The sequence below is a fragment of the Ambystoma mexicanum genome, chromosome 8, assembly GCF_040938575.1.
Source record: "Ambystoma mexicanum isolate Mex_15411 chromosome 8, UKY_AmexF1_1, whole genome shotgun sequence".
NCBI lineage: Eukaryota > Metazoa > Chordata > Amphibia > Caudata > Ambystomatidae > Ambystoma > Ambystoma mexicanum.
In genome coordinates, this window is record NC_090929.1 from 685,300,392 (window position 1) to 685,324,038 (window position 23,647).

The window sequence follows — 23,647 nt, forward strand, 5'->3', positions numbered from 1 at the left end:
GCAGGGTACGTGTATTTCAGGGGTGCGCGGGAAGTTCCACACGCGAATGTCCTGGGTACATGTATTTCGGGGTGCGCGGGAAGTCTCACACGCGATTTCCGCAGGGTACGTGTATTTCAGGGGTTCCGGGGAGTACTACACGTGAATTGGCCGTGTGGGTCCTCCTCTACAACCTCCACGGCCCCTGCAGGCAGCCAACACCACGGGGGACTACCCTGCACCCCTGCTCATGTCCCGCAGGCAGACCATCCACCATGGCCATGCCCCCCAGCCAAGCCACATGTCACCTTGCACTACTGATCAACAACGCATGTCTCCCAGCACTCCCACCCCCCAGCAGTGCAGGGCACCCTCCACCATGCCCCCACACATGTCTCCCAGCAACCCCACCCCCCCAGCATCCAGGGGCACCCTCCACCAGGGCCCCACTCATGTCCAACTCATGTCCCCCTGCACCCCCACCCCCCAGCACTGTGGGGCACCTGCCAGCAGGACCCCACTCATGTCCCACTCATGTCCCCCTGCACCCCCACCCCTCAGCAGTCATGGGCACCCTCCACCAGGCCCACACTCATGTCTCACAGCACCCCCACCCCCCAGAAGTGCAGGGCACCCTCCACCAGGCCCCCACTCCTGTCTCCCTGCACCCCCACCCCCCACCAGTCAGGGGCACCCTCTACCAGGCCCCCACACATGTCTCCCAGCACCCCCACCCCCCACCAGTCAGGGGCACCCTCCACCAGGCCCCCACACATGTCTCCCAGCACCCCCACCCCCCAGCAGTGCAGGGCACCCTCCACCAGGCCCCCACACATGTCTCCCAGCACCCCCACCCCCCAGCAGTGCAGGGCACCCTCCACCAGGCCCCCACTCCTGTCTCCCTGCACCCCCACCCCCCACCAGTCAGGGGCACCCTCCACCAGGCCCCCACACATGTCTCCCAGCACCCCCACCAGTCAGGGGCACCCTCCACCAGGCCCCCACACATGTCTCCCAGCACCCCCACGCCCCAGCAGTGCAGGGCACCCTCCACCAGGCCCCCACTCCTGTCTCCCTGCACCCCCACCCCCCACCAGTCAGGGGCACCCTCCACCAGGCCCCCACACATGTCTCCCAGCACCCCCACCCCCCAGCAGTGCAGGGCACCCTCCACCAGGCCCCCACTCCTGTCTCCCTGCACCCCCAACCCCCACCAGTCAGGGGCACCCTCCACCAGGCCCCCACACATGTCTCCCAGCACCCCCACCCCCAGCATCCAGGGGCACCCTCCACCAGGCCCACACTCATGTCTCCAAGCACCCCCACCCCCCAGCAGTGCAGGGCACCCTCCACCAGGCCCTCACTCCTGTCTCCCTGCACCCCCGTTCCCTACCAGTCAGGGGCACCCTCCACCAGGCCCCCACACATGTCTCCCAGCACCCCCACCCCCCACCAGTCAGGGGCACCCTCCGCCAGGCCCCCACACATGTCTCCCAGCACCCCCACCAGTCAGGGGCATCCTCCACCAGGCCCCACACATGTCTCCCAGCACCCCCACCCCCCAGCAGTGCAGGGCACCCTCCACCAGGCCCCCACACATGTCTCCCAGCACCCCCACCCCCCAGCAGTGCAGGGCACCCTCCACCAGGCCCCCACACATGTCTCCCAGCACCCCCACCCCCCAGCATCCAGGGGCACCCTCCACCAGGCCCCCACTCATGACCAACTCATATCCCTCTGCACCCCCACCCCCCAGCACTGTGGGGCACCTGCCAGCAGGCCCCCCCTCATGTCCCACTCATGTCTCCCTGCACCCCACCCCCCAGCAGTGCAGGGCACCCTCCACCAGGCCCCCACACATGTCTCCCAGCACCCCCACCCCCCAGCAGTCAGGGGCACCCTCCACCAGGCCCCCACACATGTCTCCCAGCACCCCCACCCCCCAGCAGTGCAGAGCACCCTCCACCAGGCCCCCACACATGTCTCCCAGCACCCCCACCCCCCAGCATCCAGGGGCACCCTCCACCAGGCCCCCACTCATGACCAACTCATATCCCTCTGCACCCCCACCCCCCAGCACTGTGGGGCACCTGCCAGCAGGCCCCCCCTCATGTCCCACTCATGTCCCCCTGCACCCCACCCCCCAGCAGTGCAGGGCACCCTCCACCAGGCCCCCACACATGTCTCCCAGCACCCCCACCCCCCAGCAGTGCTGGGCACCCTCCACCAGGCCCCCACACATGTCTCCCAGCACCCCCACCCCCCACCAGTCAGGGGCACCCTCCACCAGGCCCCCACACATGTCTCCCAGCACCCCCACCCCCCAGCAGTGCAGAGCACCCTCCACCAGGCCCACACACATGTCTCCCAGCACTTCCACCCCCCAGAGTGCAGGGCACCCTCCACCAGGCCCCCACTTCTGTCTCCCTGCACCCCCACCCCCCACCAGTCAGGGGCACCCCCACCAGGCCCCCACACATGTCTCCCAGCACCCCCACCCCCCAGCATCCAGGGTAACCCTCCACCAGGCCCACACTGATGTCTCCCAGCACCCCCACCCCCCAGCAGTGCAGGGCACCCTCCACCAGGCCCCCACTCCTGTCTCCCAGCACCCCCACCCCCCACCTGTCAGGGGCACCCTCCACCAGGCCCCCACACATGTCTCCCAGCACCCCCACTCCCCAGCAGTGCAGGGCACCCTCCACCAGGCCCCCACACATGTCTCCCAGCACCCCCACCCCCCAGCAGTGCAGGGCACCCTCCACCAGGCCCCCACTCCTGCCTCCCTGCACCCCCACCCCCCACCAGTCAGGGGCACCCTCCACCAGGCCCCCACACATGTCTCCCAGCACCCCCACCCCCCACCAGTCAGGGGCACCCTCCACCAGGCCCCCACACATGTCTCCCAGCACCCCCACCCCCCAGCAGTGCAGGGCACCCTCCACCAGGCCCCCGCACATGTCTCCCAGCACCCCCACCCCCCAGCAGTGCAGGGCACCCTCCACCAGTTCCCCACACATGTCTCCCAGCACCCCCAGCCCCCAGCATCCAGGGGCACCCTCCACCAGGCCCCCACCCATGTCCAACTCATGTCCCCCTGCACCCCCACCCCCCATCACTGTGGGGCACCTGCCAGCAGGCCCCCCCTCATGTCCCACTCATGTCCCCCTGCACCTCCACCCCCAGCAGTGCAGGGCAACCTCCACCAGGCCCCCACACATGTTCAACTCATGTCCCCCTGCACCCCCACCTCCCAGCACTGTGGGGCACCTGCCAGCAGGCCCCCCCCTCATGTCCCACTCATGTCCCCCTGCACCCCCACCCCCCAGCAGTGCAGGGCACCCTCCACCTGGCCCCCACACATGTCTCCCAGCACCCCCACCCCCCAGCAGTGCAGGGCACCCTCCACCAGGCCCCCACTCATGTCCAACTCATGTTCCCCTGCACCCCCGCCCCCCAGCATTGCGAGGCACCTGCCAGCAGGCCCCCACTCATGTCCCACTCATGTCCCCCTGCACCCCCACCCCCCAGCATTGCGAGGCACCTGCCAGCAGGCCCCCACTCATGTCCCACTCATGTCCCCCTGCACCCCCACCCCCCAGCATTGCGAGGCACCTGCCAGCAGCCCCCACTCATGTCCCACTCATGTCCCCCTGCACGCCCACCCCCCAGCATTGCGAGGCACCTGCCAGCAGGCCCTGACACATGTCCCCCAGCCAACACGTCATCACAATCTAGATCCCTGGCCCTTATGGGCAGCCTCTACATGCCAAACACCCACCCAAGTATTGCGTCCACCCACTCAGAATTGCCAATTACATGATACAACCCCAATGGCAAGTATGTAAATGAACACATGTCCCTCACATACACACAATGGGTGTAAGTGAATGTCAAAACCCATATCATGACATGCATGAAACCAATGATATGATACTGCACATTGAAGTTTGATGAACAAAATGTATTAAAAGCAACGAAAATGGGGTTAAAAATAAACAAACGACAACGGGAATTAAAAACAAAAAAACAGCATGTCCGTAAAATAATGAAAAACCACAAATCATAATCCAAAGGAAAGGTGTCCAAAGTCACAGTTCAAAAAAGTACATCCAAGGGAAAAACAAAACCAAAAACCATTGCTCCATGTGTAAATAAAAAAAAAAACCATAATCCAACAGTCAACTATATACAGATAAACAATCCAGGGTCCATGATCCCAACTGGAGAAATGAAACCTATCTAAAAATACTACGTAATAAAAAAACTATATACAAAAATGTTGGCCATTGTCCAAAAGGTCCAAAATCAAGAAAAAAGCAAAGGAAACCTAACACTAACTACATAACTATTTACAAGGGCAGCGGGCTAGTCCAATGGCTCACTGGATGTTGTCATGGGCCAGGGATTCATTGAACTCCTGTTCAATGGCTTGGAGGCGGGCATGTTCCCTGGCCCCGAGGTCTCGCAGGGATAAAGCAGTGTCCAGCTGCAACTCCCTGCGAAGACCCTCGAGGCACTCAGCCCGCCTCAGCGCCCTCCGCATGGAGTTCTCCGCCCTGACCATTGTGAGCCGTTCCTCCTCTGCCTGCTGCCGCTCCGCACCTATCTGCTGGCCCAACCGCTCCCACACGGAAGCCACTCCCATTCCAGGGTTCTCCTGCACTCCGGCCGATGCCTGCACCCCTGATGTTGATGGCCCTGAGCCATGATGCCTCCCACGTCGAGCCTGCCGCTGCCTCCGACGCAACTGCCCGTGCCAGCACGACGGCATCCAGGCTGATGGAATCCACTGACGCTGTCGTGCACGTGCCCTGCCCGATGATGCCGTCACATCCTCCATCTGCTGGGGTCCAGTTGCTGGTGTGTCCACCCCTGCTGGACCTTCGACTCCCGACTGAGTTGGCTGCATTGGCCGGGGCAGGTCCACAGGGGGCCCTGGTGGCATCTGGGCCGGAAGGCAGCATGGAGAACGACTGGCGCATAGCCTCCACAGAGGAGGAGAGGGTCGCCAAAGTGCCCGACACATGTACGAGACCCCCGCCCACGACCGCTCCCAACTGGGCCACGTTGGCACGGTGCTCTTCGTGATGACGTGCGTGCTCCCCCCGGGAAGCACGCACCTCATCACGAATGACACCCGTGCGCAACGCGACACCAATCAGGACCTTCTCCATACGGCCAGGGGTCCCCTCGTCCGCAGGTGGAGGGGAGTCAGATGACATGGACATCGCCCCTACCTGCGGACCGGCCTGGGATGGGGCATCTCTGCTGGAGCATGGTGGTGCAGTCACAGTGTCAGGGACAGTGAAATGCACAGGCACCTCCACGGCGACCTGTGCTGCCTCCTGCCCCTGGACTGCACCACTTGCACCAGCAGGGATGCCCCCACCAGGCCCCATGTGCGGCTCAGTAGCGGCCTCCTCCTCCTCTGTGGAAACCACCAACCTGGATGGCTCCACACCATCTTCCGCCGTTGCAAGCCCCTTCCGATGCAGCCGTGGGGGCATCCCCGCCGCTTTGCTCCACAGCGCTGTCTCCGTCCTCTTCTTCACTTTGCGCTGTGTAGAGGGAGACATAGAACACAAGCATCAGGGTACTGTACAATGGTCCCCTAGACAGGAAGCAATAGCAGATGAGTGGCACTGTCAAAGATCACTTCCATCATGTCCCTCCACAACACATGGGTCAGTGCAGGCAAAACACATGCAATAACAGGCATGGCACATGCAATGGACATAAGCAAACATGTCCAAGGGACTCTTGAAACATGTTGTTTTTGAACTCACATGCATCATGGGTCATGCCTATCACATTCACACACTTCACCGTACTTTCATCCATCTGGACTCGTACACCCCAGACTCAGTGGATGCAAGGATAGCTAGGCTGCATCAGTGGATCTGAACATTGACACAGACATGTGTCATGCATCCATGGCATTCACAAGTCACAGACACGCAGGTCAGACACACAGACATGGAAACCATACATGTACATGGCATCATCACCCATCCCTCAAGCCCACCCATGTCCAGGAACAGAGACTGGCATGCTCTCATGTGTCCATTCCGCATAGGGCTCCCCATGTAGCATTTAAACACATACACCAACCGTGTGCTTCACACATTACTGGTCTCACATGCATGACCATGATGTCCCTGCACACACACACGCGTACATGGCCTATGTCACACATACAGGCAAGTATCAGACAACCAGCACACTGCAACATGCCCTGTCTCACAAAGCAATGCCTGGCCACTTACCGCTCGACTCCAGACGGGTCTGCCTCTCAAGGACCTGGAAGTGGAGCGCTGGGGACATGCGTTCCAGGACCCTCATCTGATCTTCCGACAAGTGGCCCCGGCTCCCCTTAGCATCCGCTGCCTTCAAGAGGCGCCGGGCCTTGTTGAGGGTCCTGGACCTGAAGTCCTCCCAGCGCTTCTTGACATGATGTAATAGTCGGACTGCCACCCCCTCCGCGTTGATGGCAGTCACGATGTCCGTCCAGATCCTGTCCCGTCCATCCTTGTCGGCGCGTGATGATCCGAAGAGGGCATCATAATGCCCCAGGACATGCTCCACCAGGACACCAACTTCCTTCTGACTGAAGCTGGTGGCCCTCTGCCCCTCTGGCTGAGGGTCGCCAGTGGTCTAGGATGGTGTTTGCCCCGACATGGTGACCCCCGAGGCAGGCGTGGGTGGGCAACTGGGTCCTGGGGCTGGGCTGTGGAGCGATGGTATCCCAGTCGGGAGTCTTCTGTTCCAGCAGGGGTGGACACAGCAACTGGACCCCTGCAGATGGCTGATGTGCAGGCACCAAATGGCAGGGCACGGTGGCGGCAGGCAGGCAGGCAGCAGCAGATGGCTCATGGGGAGGCTGCTCGGGGCTCTGGGGGGCAGTAATTCGGCCTTTTGGGCAGGAGCGTGGTCTTCCATGTGCTTACGCGTGGCCAGCTTGATACGGAGTGATTTGGCACGTGAAAATTCTGCACGTCAGCGTGTAATTCGAGGAAAGGCCCTTAGCGCGTAAGCGCGTCTGCATGCATATGCGATTTCATTGGACAGAAGGCCCTTCAAGCGCAAGCGCCTCTCTGATGTGACGCGCGCAGGCGTGCATGGGCGTTTCAGCGTGAGTGAAAAACTACACGTCCGCGTGGGAATGCGTGTAATCTCAGGAAAGGGCCCATGCGCGTAAGTGACGTGACGCGCGCGGGCGTTTCCCTCAGCACGGGTTAAAGGTGAGCGGGGGCAGCAGTTCGCTGTACGTGCCTTTCGTGGAGACCGACGTGTGTTGCTGCTTTCTGTTGTTTCGCGCGCCATCACAACTTCACAGCTATCAAGGACGTATCTCTTCTTTTGGCGGGGTATTGGCTATGCGTGTTTTTCTGCATCGCGCTAGTCAGATGGTGAGTCGCACACGCTATTTTTCCCACTGCGGGTGCCCCTGTGTATCGCACCCATTTTCGATGTCATAGTAGCCTGCATGTCCCACGCGTACGCGTTATTCGTGTTACTGGGTGCCACCGCGTACTGCGGGAGGTTGATTCCACGCACGTAGGCTGCAGGGTTGCGTACACGGTTTTACTGCAGTTTTGGGGTGCCTGAGCGTTGCGTGACCCGTCACTACATCACCGGGGTCACATACAGCCTTGCAGGTGCAGGGAGGCTGTTAACATCTTGCTTCCCACCCCCTTCACCCCAATTGCCCAGGTAAATTGTGGTGTACACCTCCCATTGGGAGACACACAGACATGGAAACCATACATGTACATGGCATCATCACCCATCCCTCAAGCCCACCCATGTCCAGGAACAGAGACTGGCATGCTCTCATGTGTCCATTCCGCATAGGGCTCCCCATGTAGCATTTAAACACATACACCAACCGTGTGCTTCACACATTACTGGTCTCACATGCATGACCATGATGTCCCTGCACACACACACGCGTACATGGCCTATGTCACACATACAGGCAAGTATCAGACAACCAGCACACTGCAACATGCCCTGTCTCACAAAGCAATGCCTGGCCACTTACCGCTCGACTCCAGACGGGTCTGCCTCTCAAGGACCTGGAAGTGGAGCGCTGGGGACATGCGTTCCAGGACCCTCATCTGATCTTCCGACAAGTGGCCCCGGCTCCCCTTAGCATCCGCTGCCTTCAAGAGGCGCCGGGCCTTGTTGAGGGTCCTGGACCTGAAGTCCTCCCAGCGCTTCTTGACATGATGTAATAGTCGGACTGCCACCCCCTCCGCGTTGATGCGATTTAATTGGACAGAAGGCCCTTCAAGCGCAAGCGCCTCTCTGATGTGACGCGCGCAGGCGTGCATGGGCGTTTCAGCGTGAGTGAAAAACTACACGTCCGCGTGGGAATGCGTGTAATCTCAGGAAAGGGCCCATGCGCGTAAGTGACGTGACGCGCGCGGGCGTTTCCCTCAGCACGGGTTAAAGGTGAGCGGGGGCAGCAGTTCGCTGTACGTGCCTTTCGTGGAGACCGACGTGTGTTGCTGCTTTCTGTTGTTTCGCGCGCCATCACAACTTCACAGCTATCAAGGACGTATCTCTTCTTTTGGCGGGGTATTGGCTATGCGTGTTTTTCTGCATCGCGCTAGTCAGATGGTGAGTCGCACACGCTATTTTTCCCACTGCGGGTGCCCCTGTGTATCGCACCCATTTTCGATGTCATAGTAGCCTGCATGTCCCACGCGTACGCGTTATTCGTGTTACTGGGTGCCACCGCGTACTGCGGGAGGTTGATTCCACGCACGTAGGCTGCAGGGTTGCGTACACGGTTTTACTGCAGTTTTGGGGTGCCTGAGCGTTGCGTGACCCGTCACTACATCACCGGGGTCACATACAGCCTTGCAGGTGCAGGGAGGCTGTTAACATCTTGCTTCCCACCCCCTTCACCCCAATTGCCCAGGTAAATTGTGGTGTACACCTCCCATTGGCACTACTCCATCTGTGCCGGCACTACTACATCTGTGCCATGGTTGGGAGGACACCAAATGTGAGGGGTGCCTCAGCTGGGCGTACTCCTCGTGGCGGGCGTGGTCGGGGATGTGGCCGTGGTGACCAGGGAGTAGGGGGACTCCAGGGTGTCCAGGGCGGCCACAGAGGGGGAAGAGGCAGGGGTGCACCACTTGAGCACAATGTTGTGCCATGTGTCGGTGCAGTCATGCCACCACCCCCTGTGGTTCCGGGGGATGCAGCTTCTGCATCTAGCACTGGCGCCCGTGTGACACGGCAGTCCGTTCCATCGACTGCCACGGGCCCAAGAGTAGTGGTAGCTGCAGGTGCAGCTGTGGACACCGCCACCCAGGCTCAGGGTCTGCCAGCGCAGGCTGCGTTGGCACTTGAGGAGCCCTCGGTAGATTTCCAACAGGCCAGCAGGAAAACCATAGGGGAAGGCAGGGCTGCTCAGACCAAGACACGTGTCCCTGGGGCAGTTATGTCATCTGCTGCCCCGAACAGCCGGGTGTTGGCAAGTGCAGGGGCAGATGCACCCAACAACACCCCGGTTGTGAGTCTGCCAAACAGGACCGTTGCGGTCAATGACCCTGCCACAGTGGATGTTGCTGCGCAGGGTCCATTAGAGGGCACCCAGATGCCACTGACACAAGTCAGGCCTTTGGTCGTCCCTCCACCTGCCACTCCCTTGGCTCAATCCACCGAACCCACTGGCCATACTGGTCAGGGCGGCATTAGCCAGCCAGGGTCTGCGCCACAGTCCAAGAGCAGGAAGGTTGCACCTGCAGCACAGGCTGGGACCCCACACACAGCCACGACCTCCTGCACGTCGAGGAAGAGGCCTTTCTGCAAGCAGGAACTGGACTTCCTCGTGGGCTACGTGCGGGGCCACAGCCGTGACATGCTAGTGGGTGCCAATAGTCAGACTACGGCTGCCCACCGTGACACCCACTGGAAGCATGTTGCGGAACATGTCAGTTCATTCGGCCATGAGGTGCGCACGGCGCAAGAGTCCAAAAAGCGTTGGAATGACATCAAACACAGCACTAAGGCTAAGCGTGCCTCTAATTACAACTTGACTCTGGTGACTGGCAGTGGGCCTGCACCAGAGGAGGAAGAGCTCACTCCGCATGAGGCACTCGTTGCGGGGTTCATACCACCTGAATTGGTCGAAGGAGTGGGAGAGATGCTGGATCTTGATGCCCAGTCCAGAGAGTGTTGATGCGTGTTTGTTGAGGACGTGTGTGTTTCACTTGTGGGATGCGTTGTGCATGATTGCCACTACATGTGATGTGTACATGGTTCTGATGTGTAAGTAATGCAATGCTTCCGTGATGCATGTCTGCTCTGCTGGATGGTGGACATGTGGAGCAGACGGGGACTGTCCGCATCACCACTATTGCACCCTACTGACATGCTGATTACAAGTATGCTGCTCCGGTCCATGTTCCAGCTCACTGGCCCTTCTGCATGTGGCGTGGGGTGACCTTCCTCTCAGCCCAGGCACAATGTCATTGCATGACTGACGTGCATGTCTGCTCTGCCTGCATACGGGGACTCCATGTAGGCATGCTCCCTTGCCCCTCCTCCGCCACTCTGCACCCCAGTTCCACCTTTGCACTGGTCTGCTTCAATCTTGCCAATGTGTACTTTCCTGTTCATGCATCCTGTGCCAGACATATGCCGTGTGGTACAGCCTTAGTACTTGATGCAGGGTATCTCACTTGTACTGTGCATAGGTCAGATGTCCCGCAGGGACATGAGTGCCCATTCATGCTCCATGTGCATTGCACGCATGCCCCTATGTGTCCTTGACTGGATGATCACTATAATACAAGTCCTGGGTGACATACATTGCATGGCATCTCATCAGCCTTCCCATGTCAACTGTGGGTCAGTACTGCGTTGCAGACATGTTTAGGGTCTGACAATCTGTGTGGCTCACAGGCCTCAGGCTGTTTAATGGCCAATGACTCTGTCCAACTGTTGTAGTGTCTTCTTCACATGTGGGCGGCCTCCAGAGTTTTCATCATGTGTCCTGCTTACTGTCCCATCATCATTTGCAGTGTTGTCACTTGAATCACATTAAGCTGTTGATGCCAGTCAACACTGCCTGTCAATACACAGGTCTATGGTCAGCCTTTTGATACCATGCTAGGCATCCCTGCTTTTGTACTTGTGTGGAGGGGTGCTTGGCTTCTAGATATGCCACACATTGAATGCACAATGCACGTGATGCCTGAATTTGACCCTGCACTGCCTTCACATTTCCTGACACACACCATGGAGTCCTTGTACATGTAGGTAGTGAGTGGCGTACACATTTTCTGCACTGCATAGACCCACTTCCATGGAAACTGCCACCTTTCAACAGGTCTGATCACAGAAGCAATTCAAAGTTGACCCAGCATGCATGCCAGGTTATATGTTGTGTGTCACATGTCTGCCTGATGTGTTTGTTGTCGGTGTGTGTGTGTGTGTGTTGTGTGCTTCTGACATGTGTAGTGACCTTTTTTCTCTCTATTTTTCAGATGATGACGCAATGGAGCCGGAGGATGGTGTTGTCATGCCAGACACAGGGTTGTTACCACTACATCAACCCAGCACAAGTGGGGGTCGTGGGGTGGTAGGCCACGAAAACCCCCAAGTACTACAATCCATCTTGTCTCTGGCTGCCTATGAGTCCAGCCTTGATGACGACTCTGACGTCCATGTCGAGTTGGATGAGCATCAAGTCCATGTGTCAGGGGTGAGTGATTCTGATGTGGACACTCCTCTGTCCGTGACACCTGCACTGAGGGATCAGACAGTCCTCCGCCCGTGGTGGATCGGGACGCAGGGTCACCCTCCACACCAGTCACTGATGTGCCTGGGACATAACCTCGACGGGGGCATGTAGTCGTGCAGCCGCGGGTGGTGCCAACACAGCGAGGACACCCGGTCCTTGGGTCCCGCAGGGGTCAAGCCCAGCAACGCGGTCGCCGCGCGCAACCGCAGTATACTGAGTGGGAGCAAGACATGATTGGCAATTCAGAACGGCAGGGGGCAGCAATGGAGAACATCGCTGAGAGCATGGAGCGTGTGGCCCGATCTGTGCTCCCCCCTGCTAGGTAGGTGCTTCTCCAGCAGCAGGTGGCACGGTCCACGGCCCGCTCGCTCAGGCTGGACATGGCGGCCTCAGACAGGGCACGCCAGGCTGACATGTCGTCTCTGTGTCAAGCAATTGCTGCTCACGCAGAGGCGCACATGGATGCCCTGAGGGAGAAGTATGCTTCCCTCAAAACCACTCTGGGTGTCCTTATGATGTCCCAGAGGCAGCGGGCAGAGGAGAGGTTTGCACAGCTTGAGCGTACCATCTCGGCTGAGCTACAGGCTTGCCGGGAGGTGCAGCGGTTGTCCAGCCAGCCTTGCAGGAGGAACTCCATGTTACACGTGCTACCTTGCAAGAGGAAGCACGTGTATCACGTGAGGTTCTGCATGCAGACCTACCTCACATCGCCACACAGAACCAGGCTCACCCGTCCGGCAGACTTGCTGCCGACGAGGGGCAAGCTGCGGCTAGGCGTGGCCAGGCTACTGTGCCACGTCCTCCTTTCCAGGATGAGCCAGACTCGGACGACCCTCTATCTCCCACATAGGTCGGTCTGTGCAGGCGTTGAGCCCATGGAGGTTTTTTTTTGGCTCAGCATCATCACATGTGGGTGTTGAGCAGCACCCTGTACCTCCCCCCTCCTGTCTTCCTCCCCTCCCCCACGGGTCGTATGTGGCCATTTTTGATTTTTCTTTTAGTTTAGTTAGTTAAGTTTCTGTTTGATAGTTAGTTTAATTAGGTAATGTAGGTTTTTCATAGTTAGTGTAATTAGTTAATATAGTTTAAAATTGCTTGTCTATTGTGCTTTCTTGTGACGGTGCGGTGCTTTGTGGCGTTTGAAGGCATCCACTGTCTGTTCCAGCTGGGCCCTTCAGGCTTGTCTTGTGTATGTGTTTGCTGCTTGGGGTCCTTGACTCACATATGCCACTCCTGCCTCCCTTATCCATGGGCTTGCAAGGATGGTTCAGTGTGACAGCCTATTACACAAGGGCTTTGGACTGTCATATCTGTGGCATGTCTGGTGCTGTGTAACTTATGTTGACACCCCTAGTGGGGATGATTGCGGTGTTATTGTCCACTGTTCAGCTTTTGCTAGATGGGGTGTTTCATGATTAATGTGTACATTCATTGCTATGCATTGTGTAGTATGTTTCTTATCTTTACTGTACACGTGCTTGTTACAATTCATGCCATAAATAGTGTGTTCCACACTTTGGATGTGAAAGACGGACTGATGGTGTGATTTCTGATGTAAGTCTCTGACATGGTCCAGTAATGAGATGCCTGAAGAGACACACACAGATGACTTTAAAGCATTAATCATGTGTTTCAAGCCCTTTCTGCAGGGGGATGAGCCTCCAGACCACCTTTGCCAGCAGACATGGCCCATTGGACGTCTGAATTCTGGACACGTTTGTTGGTGCCCACATGCACATGTGTGCACAAGCAGAGGCACAGGGATTGCAGACCTACATCCTAGAACTGCTGACATGTTCCAAGGAACTCCAGGCAAGGTGAGCAGCACAGGGGGGCCACAACACAGCAAAGCTTGCACCAGGCGAGTTGCACATGCAGGCTTAGTAACAGCACTGAAGGTGAGCTTCGACGAATATTGGTGTTGAAGCACACAATACAGCTCAGATGTGTTGGTGGACTGATGGCTGTTGATTGTAAGGTTGTCTGGGGCAACTGCAGGGGCAGTGGCACATACCCTCCGGTACACCAAGGTCCATTGAGTCACTTGTATCAACCATGTAGCCTTCTGAGACATGGAAAGGGGCAGCTCACAGGGACATACAGCAAGGGACATACTCGGGTGCAGTGCATTTAATTTCCATGTACATTTTGAAACATGCACTGCCTACTTTGTTTTGGTCATGGTGGAACACTACTTGTTCTGAAGTCATGACTTGCTATATGGGTCTGTCTGCTTACCCAGGGAACATTGCATGTTGTGTGAATTGTGACACATTGGTGTTCCATTTGCCACGCGCCCACCGGCGGCTGACTTACTGCATTGACTGTGTATGACCCATCACAGGGGTAATGTTACATATGGGTATGAAGCATCTACACCAGATTGTCTGTTTGTAGAGTAGTTTGTTGCTATGGGGCATATTTGGTGGTGTGTTTTTGTGTTATGGGCACGGACAGATTATTAACTGTGGCTGTCTTTGCAGCATTGAAGTGCTCCTGTAACCGGACCTGAGAGTGCGCAGGCAGGAGGCCAGCACTCAAAACCAGAGCTAAGTGTCTTGTTGTTTTTCTTTCAAACTGCTATGCATAGGCTTGCTGGGGGGTGCACTAATGCATGGATGAATGTGTAATTCAATTTGGTATGTTTGTTTTCCCCTAATCACCCGGAGTCCTATCCAATTTTAAACCCTGTACCCTCTACCCGGTGTTCCTGCTTCCCGTACCTATCCAAGCAACGTTCCCTAACCCTCTTTCCCCGCTGGGGTTGCGGATGCCTGTGTAAGCCCCAAACTTGCAGGTGCCAAAACCCTAGAGGGGGTGGTTGGTTCATGCCACTCCTAAGCCTGGACTACAGAAGGCCATGACAATGATGTCCAAGTTTGTTCGGATTGTGTATGTGTTCATGCAGGTAGTACATTTTCGTGCATTCCCTACTTTCATGTGTCATTCCTCCTCCCCTCTCCTGCCACTCATTCCAGTTATCCAGTGTGCCAACACCTGTCCCGACTGCATATCCCTGACCCTCCTTCCCCACCAGGGTCTCAGAGGCCTGTGTTAGTTTGACCTTGCAGGCACCCGGGCCACGGTGGGGGTGGTTGTTTCGTGCCACTCCTGCACCTGTACACGGGACCTGTGACAGTACACATCCGTTCATGGTGCATCATTCTATGTTATGTACCACACATGGTTCACATCCTGTTGTGACATTGTTTTACTGTGCTACCTTGGTTGTTACATCATTGTGGTAGTAATTGGCCTTTGTGAGGTACTGCTACGTCAAGTCATCTACTGGAGGGTGTTCTGGTTCGTTTTTCTGGCTTGGATTTTGTGATTTTGCAAATGAGGGTGGACTCTGAGGGTGCAGGCACCTTTTTACGCACAAGGTGGGAGATGGTGACGAAGGGGAAGGATGATCCTGTGGCCAGGTGGAATTGAGGGTTGAAGGTTCCATGACCCAGGTGCAGTTGTTCAGTGGGTCATGGTCATTTGTGAGGGAGGGGGGGTGTTTTGTTGTTGATAGTTGCCTTGCCCTGCAGTGTGATGGGAACCCTGACATTGTAATTGTGGTATCCTATGTACATGTTGGGTTCTGCTGATCAATGCCTGTTCATGTGTTGTGTTTACCTTTCAGGTGTGAGGGGATAGTTGTGGTTTGATATGCTGGGGTGTACACATGGTGAATGTTCACATGTGATGTGTAGAGGACACTGATGGTCACTTGATTGCACATGCATATGTTGAGTGCATGTCCTTACTGACCCACACACTTGCACTATGATGCACTACATGTACAACCACCCTTGGATATCCACGTGTACACTCTGTTTGCCTTCTGGTGCCCACTGTGTCCATGCAGCACATGTTCTGTGACCAATTATGGATCCTGTACATGCCTAATTTGCTTTTTGATGTGGTTTGTCCCTTAGATTTGATGCTCAGGGTGTGCATCACACACAATAGCTGTTCACTGTGCTGTGCACTGAGCAGTGTGTTGCAGGAGTTGGACACAGCACACAGAAGCTGCAGTGTTGATTTTGCAATGCACAATGTGCATGTAGACAGACATTCATTGTTATGTTACGTCTACAACTTTTGTAATGCATTTGGGAATTACATATTTTGGGTGGGAGGTTGTTGGTCAGTCATTTCATCTGATTCCATGTCAGGCATCATTGTCTGATGCCACTGTACATTTTTGACATGGCAATGTGTACCTTATTGGTACTGTGTTGGTGTATGGCTATTGCTTGCCATGTCATGTTGTGGTTTGGGAGGGTTTGAGTGACATAACAGTGATGGTCATGGCCTGTTTTGCAGGTGTGTGTGATTCACACCTTGCATGTCAGGGTCATCCGCTTCTCAAAGCAACTAGCTGGGGGTAGATCTCTCTCCGCGGCAGGGGCCTCCCTCTGGAACAGCCTTCCTGCCTCACTGGAACTTGAGGAGAACCATCTCCAGTTCCGGAAGCACCTCAAGACCTTCCTCTTTGCTTCTGCTTTCTCTCTCCCTCTCCCTTGCTAAATTTTTCACTGGAACTGCACTGGATCTGCAACTGGGCCACTCTCACCAACCTCGGTCCCTGGCCCAGCCACTCTCCACTTGCACTGCCTCCCTGGCAACCCCTGCACTGCGGGACTGTCTCTCTATCCCTACAGCCCCCCCTTCCCAGCACTTGTCTGCACTTACCTTTGCAGTTGCCACCAGCTGGCCTATTTATTTGTTTTTTATTCTACTTACCCTGTACTGCACTCCCCACCTCCCCTTCCCCTTGCACTTTTCCCTTCCCCCTACCCCTGCACTTGCGCAATCTAAATGACACCTGGCCTAGTAGTATCGTTGTCTGTCTTCCCTTGTTCCCCCCTCCCTGCCTCGTCACACCTTGAAACACTTGTGTATAGGCACGTTACAAATGCCATAACATGTCATGTCATATGTCATATGTGTGCCTTTTGGTCACACAGGATAGCTTGTGTTTAAGTAGCTAGGGATGCAGACAATGTGGCACTTCCATGGCAACTATCTCAGGGTGGTAGGGTTGTGACAGTTGACGTCTCTTTGTCATCATCGATTGTCACCTGGTATGTGCCAGGCCTGTGTGCACTCCGCAGGGGTGGGAGTTTAGGTGAAAAATGTGGCCACAAGCTGGGTCCGGGCTTCCTTGCCACGTGCCCTGTCCACTCCCATGGGCAGCGCCTGTGCCTGTGGTTGGGGATGTGGGGGCACCACCATGTCCACCGGTACGCCCTGCCGTGTTGCAACATTGTGCAGGACACATGCTGCCACAATGATCCTGCACACTACTGGGGGTGCATAGAGTAGCTGCCCGCCAGAGCTGTCAAGGGAGCGGAAACTTGACTTGAGCACTCCGAATGTACGCTCCACTATGGCCCTGGTTGCAATATGGGCGGCGTTGTATCTTACCTGGGGTGGTGTGGTGGGATTCCGGATTGGCGTCATCATGTGGTTGCTAAGAGGGTAGGCACTGTCCGCTGGGGAGGTGTAAATGGTTGTGATTATTGGGGTTTGTGTATTTGTGTGTGTGTGCATGACATGCATGCATGTGCAAGGGCATTTGTACTCACCTAGGAGCCAGGTGTCGCCATGCTGCCCAGCTTCCAGGGCCCGGCTCAGGGGGGACATTCTGTATATGAAACTGTCATGGGTGGAGCCAGGGTAGTTTGCATAGACAGAGGTGATGATTCCCTTTGCATCGCATACCACCTGTACATTGATGGAATGCCAGTGCTTGCGGTTTCGGTAGATGTGCTCAGTGGCCCTAGGTGGACGTAGGGCCACATGGGTGCAATCTATGGCACCGAGCACTTTGGGGAAGTGTGCCACCCTGTAAAAATCCAGGACAACGGCCTGCCTTTCTGCGGGTGTTCTGGGCATGTATATGTGCCTGCGGACTGAGGGGCGCGCTGTCATGATTGCCAGTACCTTGTGTAGGCAGCGTGACTGCGTGGCCTGTGAGACCCCCCCCCACTATGGCAGTAGTCCGCTGAAATGACCCAGTGGCCAAGAAATGCAGGACATTGAGCACCTTCCCCAAGGGGCTCAATGCTTGGGAGCAAAGGGTGGGGGATGTAAGGTCATCTTCCCACTCCCTGACCAGGTCTAGGATGATATGGGGTGGAAACCTATACCTGCCGTAGACCTGGGCGTCAGGCATCCCAAAAAGGCTTGTCCGTGGTGCGAAAATGCGTGCCCTGGCTATTCTCCTCCTCCTGCGGTGTCCCACGATCAGTGCTGCGACAAATGGGGCATTCATCGTAGCTGTATATACGTGTTTGTTGTTTGCGCGCACTTTTATACTGTGAGCGGGGACGCTTCCGCCTGCCTTCATGTGGCGGACGCGTTGACGCCTGTGTGCGTCTTTTGCCGTGCGCAGGTTTCCCGTATTAGAATCCATGAATACGGGTTGTTCGCGTGCGTGTGGGCGTTCCGTGTAGTTCCCTGCAGTACTTCCCCAGTTACGCCTTCTTTTTCACGCGTTATTCCCCATTCCGTGTGTTACGCCCACTGTTCCACCCACTTTGGTTGTGTGCGCCGCGCTATTTGTGCTTTTGCTGTGCGCGTAGCGCACGCCGTGTGTGCCCGCGTGCGCCATGGCAGGATTTGGCGCACGGACAGCGGGAAACACGCGCAGCGTCTTCCTTGAATCGCACGTGTGCGCTGGGTTTCTCACGCTTGCGCCACCTTGCGCCTGCTTGCGCTGGGATTTTCGGCACACGTTTGCTCCATGAATCGACCCCTTTGTCTGTTCCTCTCCTTCCTCCCCTCCTCTCTTTGCCCCCCTCGCTCTCTTCCCTCACTTATTGTCAAAGCTCTTGCACTATCTCAAATGTCGTCAGGCCTAGTACAAAAGTTAATCACAGATTCGTGTTGTCTCAAGGCCTGTAAGAATGCTATTGTATTATTCCCCTGCTCCCTCCCCTGCCTTGAAGTGCTTTGAAACACATCGTGTATAGGCGCTATACAATTACATTATCAATCAACCAATCAATCCTATGTGACTAACCAGAGATTTACAGAATGTCACACCATTCACCAAAGTAGTTATTTTTCCATCCTTGAGTGGAAGGATCAACCATCTGTGCCTTAAGTTTCTTGAAGTGGGACAAACGATTAGAAAGTGATGCTCATCCTCATAGTTACAGCTGCACATTGGGCATGATGGGCAATTCTGGATGTCCCAAGATTTAGTATAAGCACCCAATTGGAGAACCCCTAAGCATAATTTCATAAACATATTGCATTGTCTTTAGTTGTTAATCCATCTTCAATAGGGTTCAAGGCTTACAGATGTTTTGGTTTACAAATATATAACGACCAGGGGCTTAGCCATCCTATTGTCAATTAAGTCCATAAGGGCCATCTACCTGTGAATCTTCTTAAGCATATTAGAGGTAGATGGGTCATTTAGGTCAGGTCTTCCCCGAGGTGGCACAAGTTAACCCTAGACAGAATGGAGTGGAATATTTGCAAGCCATCCATCATAGCCTTCATGACCATATCCACGTAGTATATCAGGTAAAATGTATTTCTGATATTAGTCTAACAGTCAATTGACTGTCTATAGTCAATTGAGCACTCATAGCTCACAGTACTGTTTGTTTTTTCTGTCAACAGTTCTAGTGAATCAAAGCCATAGTAACTTTTAAGAAGGGAAGACATTGCCTTTTCCTCATCATAGTCAACGTGACCAACAACCCATCCTGAAGAATGGTCCACACTTGCCTAGAGAACAAAAACATGTTGAGTGATATCTTGTACAATTATTTGCATTAGATTTTGAACATATTGAGATACACAGTGTGATCTCCCAAGAGAACAAGAGTATTGTCTTGTCACCAGATTTATTTACAGTCACATTGAGTTCCACTAATAAGAATTCCCAACCTCACCAGACTATTGTTTTAGAATAGTATAAATTGTATGAATTAAAATGTTGTATCTGATTGTATTTTTTATGAAGAGTGTTTAAATAAATCTATGTATTTTTATATATTAGTGGTTGATTCTGGTCAAACTGTTGATGTATCTATCTACCGTCATTATTAATTGATATCTTAAAATGTGTGAACTAGCCCCATAGATTTTCCTGGTTACCCCTCGCTACGTCCATCATAGCATCTCTATAGATGCTTAGCTCAGAGTTAAACCACAGTTTTATACAGAATCGGACCGGTCTGATTTGGACTGCCTAGTCTATCCCCAATTCCCTCAATACCACTTTCACAGAAGTGTTGGGTGTGCTCTGTGGAAGTGCTAGTAGAATCTTGCAGAATTTATTTTCACCTATAGTTGCTGAATTAAAATTGGCAAACCCCCAGTTCTGTGGCCTTACGATACAGCTGATCTCACCTGGGCATTATATACGATCAATGTGGGTTCAATTAGCCGGCCGCCAAGTTTTTGTGAAAAACTCAGGGTGGTCCTGACCCTTCTTCTCAAAGTTATATCAGTGTTCAACAGCAGCGAATTCCAGTTCCCTTTGCTAATAAAACGGCTCCCAAGATAATCAAAATGTTTCACATTTTCTATGGCATACCCATCTAAATGGAGAACAATTGGTGTGAAGACTTCCTATTGCAAATAACTTTGGTTTTAGAAGCAATTTTAACTAAATCTTTGTTCATGCAGAGGGAGACAAACTTATTAAAAAGCTCTCTCCAGACCCATGCATGAAGTGGATAAGCTTTTAAGTATATTTGTCCCTTCCTCACGGTTGTATACTAATTGACCTTTTCACAATTGACCTCATGAGAATTGACATCGGGAGAATTTACCTAATTTAGAAGGTCAATTAGGACATATATGTGGGTGAAAACCCCTGCAACCCAGCCACCCAATCCAAAACCCCCTGTAACCCACCACTCAATCCCCTTATATTATTTATAATACAAAACCAACCCAATACATATATAAAATATCTAAAATAATGTAAAGGTCAATTGTGCAGAAAGTCAATTAGGACCACTATAATTAGGTCAATTGTGCAAAAGGTCAATTGTAAAAGGTCAATTTGGGTAATACCTTCCTCGCTGGCCATTGTCAACAATCTGAATCAGTGCTGCCACCTACACAGCAAGCAAGATCACATGTGGCGGCCCGCATCATTTTTCCTGTGCGCCACTATTGTTTAACATCTGCACCCACTGGCTGTGCTCATCATGCTTCATTGGCTACAGTTTCAAATGTACCATGATGACAGACGGATCCCGCTTGCTTTGCTTAGGATATGGAACAACGAAACAATCACTGAAAGCCTACAGCAAACGCGCTATTGGATGAAGAAAAATACTTGTGCCTGAGTGGTACAGCACGGTACCTCTACAAAACATTCCAGACCATTACAGCGAATAAGAAATCTACACATTTATTTATCTAATCTTTGCACATTTCATCGCATAAATAGATGGGGGGTTGGGTTCAGGTATTAATAAAGGTGGGGGGCTGAGGGGAAGGGCTGTGGGGGGGTCACATTTATGTGTGATGAAATGTGCAATAAACCATAAAAAAACAATGTTTTTGGATTTGCAGCAGAAATTGTGTTGTATTCACTTAGATATGATATGATATGATATAAGTCATTTATAACGCGCCAGTACACAAGTGTTACACAAGAGATCTGCTGATGACTAGGTAAACTTGGGGACAATACCCTTCAAATTACTGCAGGCCTCCTCAGCTGCATCCATATCTTTGGAGAAAGTCGGGAATCTTGGATTCTGGTTTGATGCTAAACCTTTGTTCGCCCAATAGATACTAGCTGCTGTGCAAAAAATACCACCTTTCAGCAACTGATTCTCATTAGGATCCTCCTGCTTACTCAGTCCAGTCACTGGATTTGAATCAGCAGAAGTCTACACTTTCACAATTAGCCTATCCAATTCAGTCTACATTGGATTCTCAAAAAAGGATTTACACAATCTCCACATGATCCAGAACCAGACAGCTAGGCTCTGTCTGAGAGTCTTCCATCAAGTAATCACTATGCAATGTATTAAAGATCAGTCCACTTTCCCAAATGAAGTTTCAAGGTATGGGAGGTAAGTTTGTGGCAGAGTGCCTCTGCCTTTATTATCATGTCACCGCCGTGCAGCCCACGCGTCTCTGCGGCTGGCCCTCTCACCGCACCCGCTGCTGCATGTGCTCTGCTCCCACTGCGCTTGGCCCTGGATGGTGCTGTCACCGAGTTTACCGCCGCGAGCCAAGAGCCCAAGCAGGCTGCATACCCTCTGTGAGGCTCCCTCATGGGCAACACTTCCTCCCTCTCACACTGCACTCCTTCATTGCACATCACACTCACACTCAGAGCCAACACACACGCTACCTCTCAACTGACATGCACACACCCACACCAGACACGTGTGTACTAAACACACACAACACTTCTTCGTCCCTTCATTCACACACATGACAAGCACACAACACTCTTCCTTCCCGTCACTCACGCACCACACTCTGCTCTGCCTCTCACCTGGCATGCACACACCCAAACCAGACACTGCTTGCACTCCAAGCACACACCAATCCTCCTTCCCATGAGACACCCACACATACCACTCACCCCAAACCCCGACACAGGTACATGTGGAGACCTTATGTTCAACACACCCAATTCTTGCCACTCTTTCCTTATGCCATACCCCTCAGTTTGGTAATTTCACATCACACCCCAACTCTTCTGCCATCACAATTTTTCCAGAATATTTTAACATGCCCTTTCTTACCACACGAGGCAAGCTGATTGTAACTTCACGTCCAGGCACAAAGTCTCTCAAACCAAATTAAGCTTATCAGAAAAGTGCCTCCAGGAGCTTGTGTAGGGTACATATGTTGCCTCCGATAAAACCAAGCAGGTTAATATCACATAAGTAAGTGTAAACCTAGAAAAGGCACTTGAACAAAATTCAGCGTACGGTGGTGGTTAAGTTCCAAAAACATTGACTGTAGACAGCTCCTGTGTTAGATTAGACTTCCTTACAGAATGTCAACTTGAAATGGAAGAAATGAGAAAAACTGGACACAATTCCTACCTTTAGCACATCCTCTGGTCTTCATGCAAGGAACAGACAGCCCTAGTGGCAGTCCAGAAAAAAAGAAACTGAAAGGCTAAATGAATAGCTGCATAAGAATTCACACAACACAAGGGCAAACGCACCTCCACACCCAGAAAGATGGACAATAATTGCTCCATTCAGACAACTTTCTCTACACAGCTCTTCAGTCTTAAGCTCTTCCTTGTTTCATTTTACAATCAAACAGAACAAAACACCAATTGAGGAACTGCAAGGTCCAGACACAAGCCACCAATGTCTAAATTGGTGCCTCTTACAAATGTCAGCAAATTCAATGGCCTGACCTCCAGTTGCTATGTTACAGAAGTCAAAGAATTATAACTCAGATAGAACATCAGAAGTAAAGGCACACCATGTGCATCTTGTACACAAGCCCAAGTCCAGGAAGGATTGTAAAATAGAAAGACTATGGTGAAGCACAAGAAGATCTGCACCAAAGGAAGGAAAGATGATCAATTATTATTACTTACAGGCCCTCTGGAATTCGACTTTGGCATATGAAAATGGAAATGTGAGTACGGGAACGGTTACACGGGTGAATGCATTGTAGAAAGGGAACCAGATCATTCATATTTATTAGGATATGGAGAATCACATTGCCAATAAACTCTACATTTGATTATCTGGCCAATCCCAAGATTTGGTGCCTTACATTGGTAAATGAGATGCAAACTTGGATGCATTACTCAGGTGTGGCAGGGAAGTAAATGGGGAAGCAAGAGAGGATAGTACTGACAGGCAATGCTAACAGACAGACATGTTACTTGTGGAAATCTGGGTTCTGGTAATATGACTCTGTCTCCATGGTAATTAT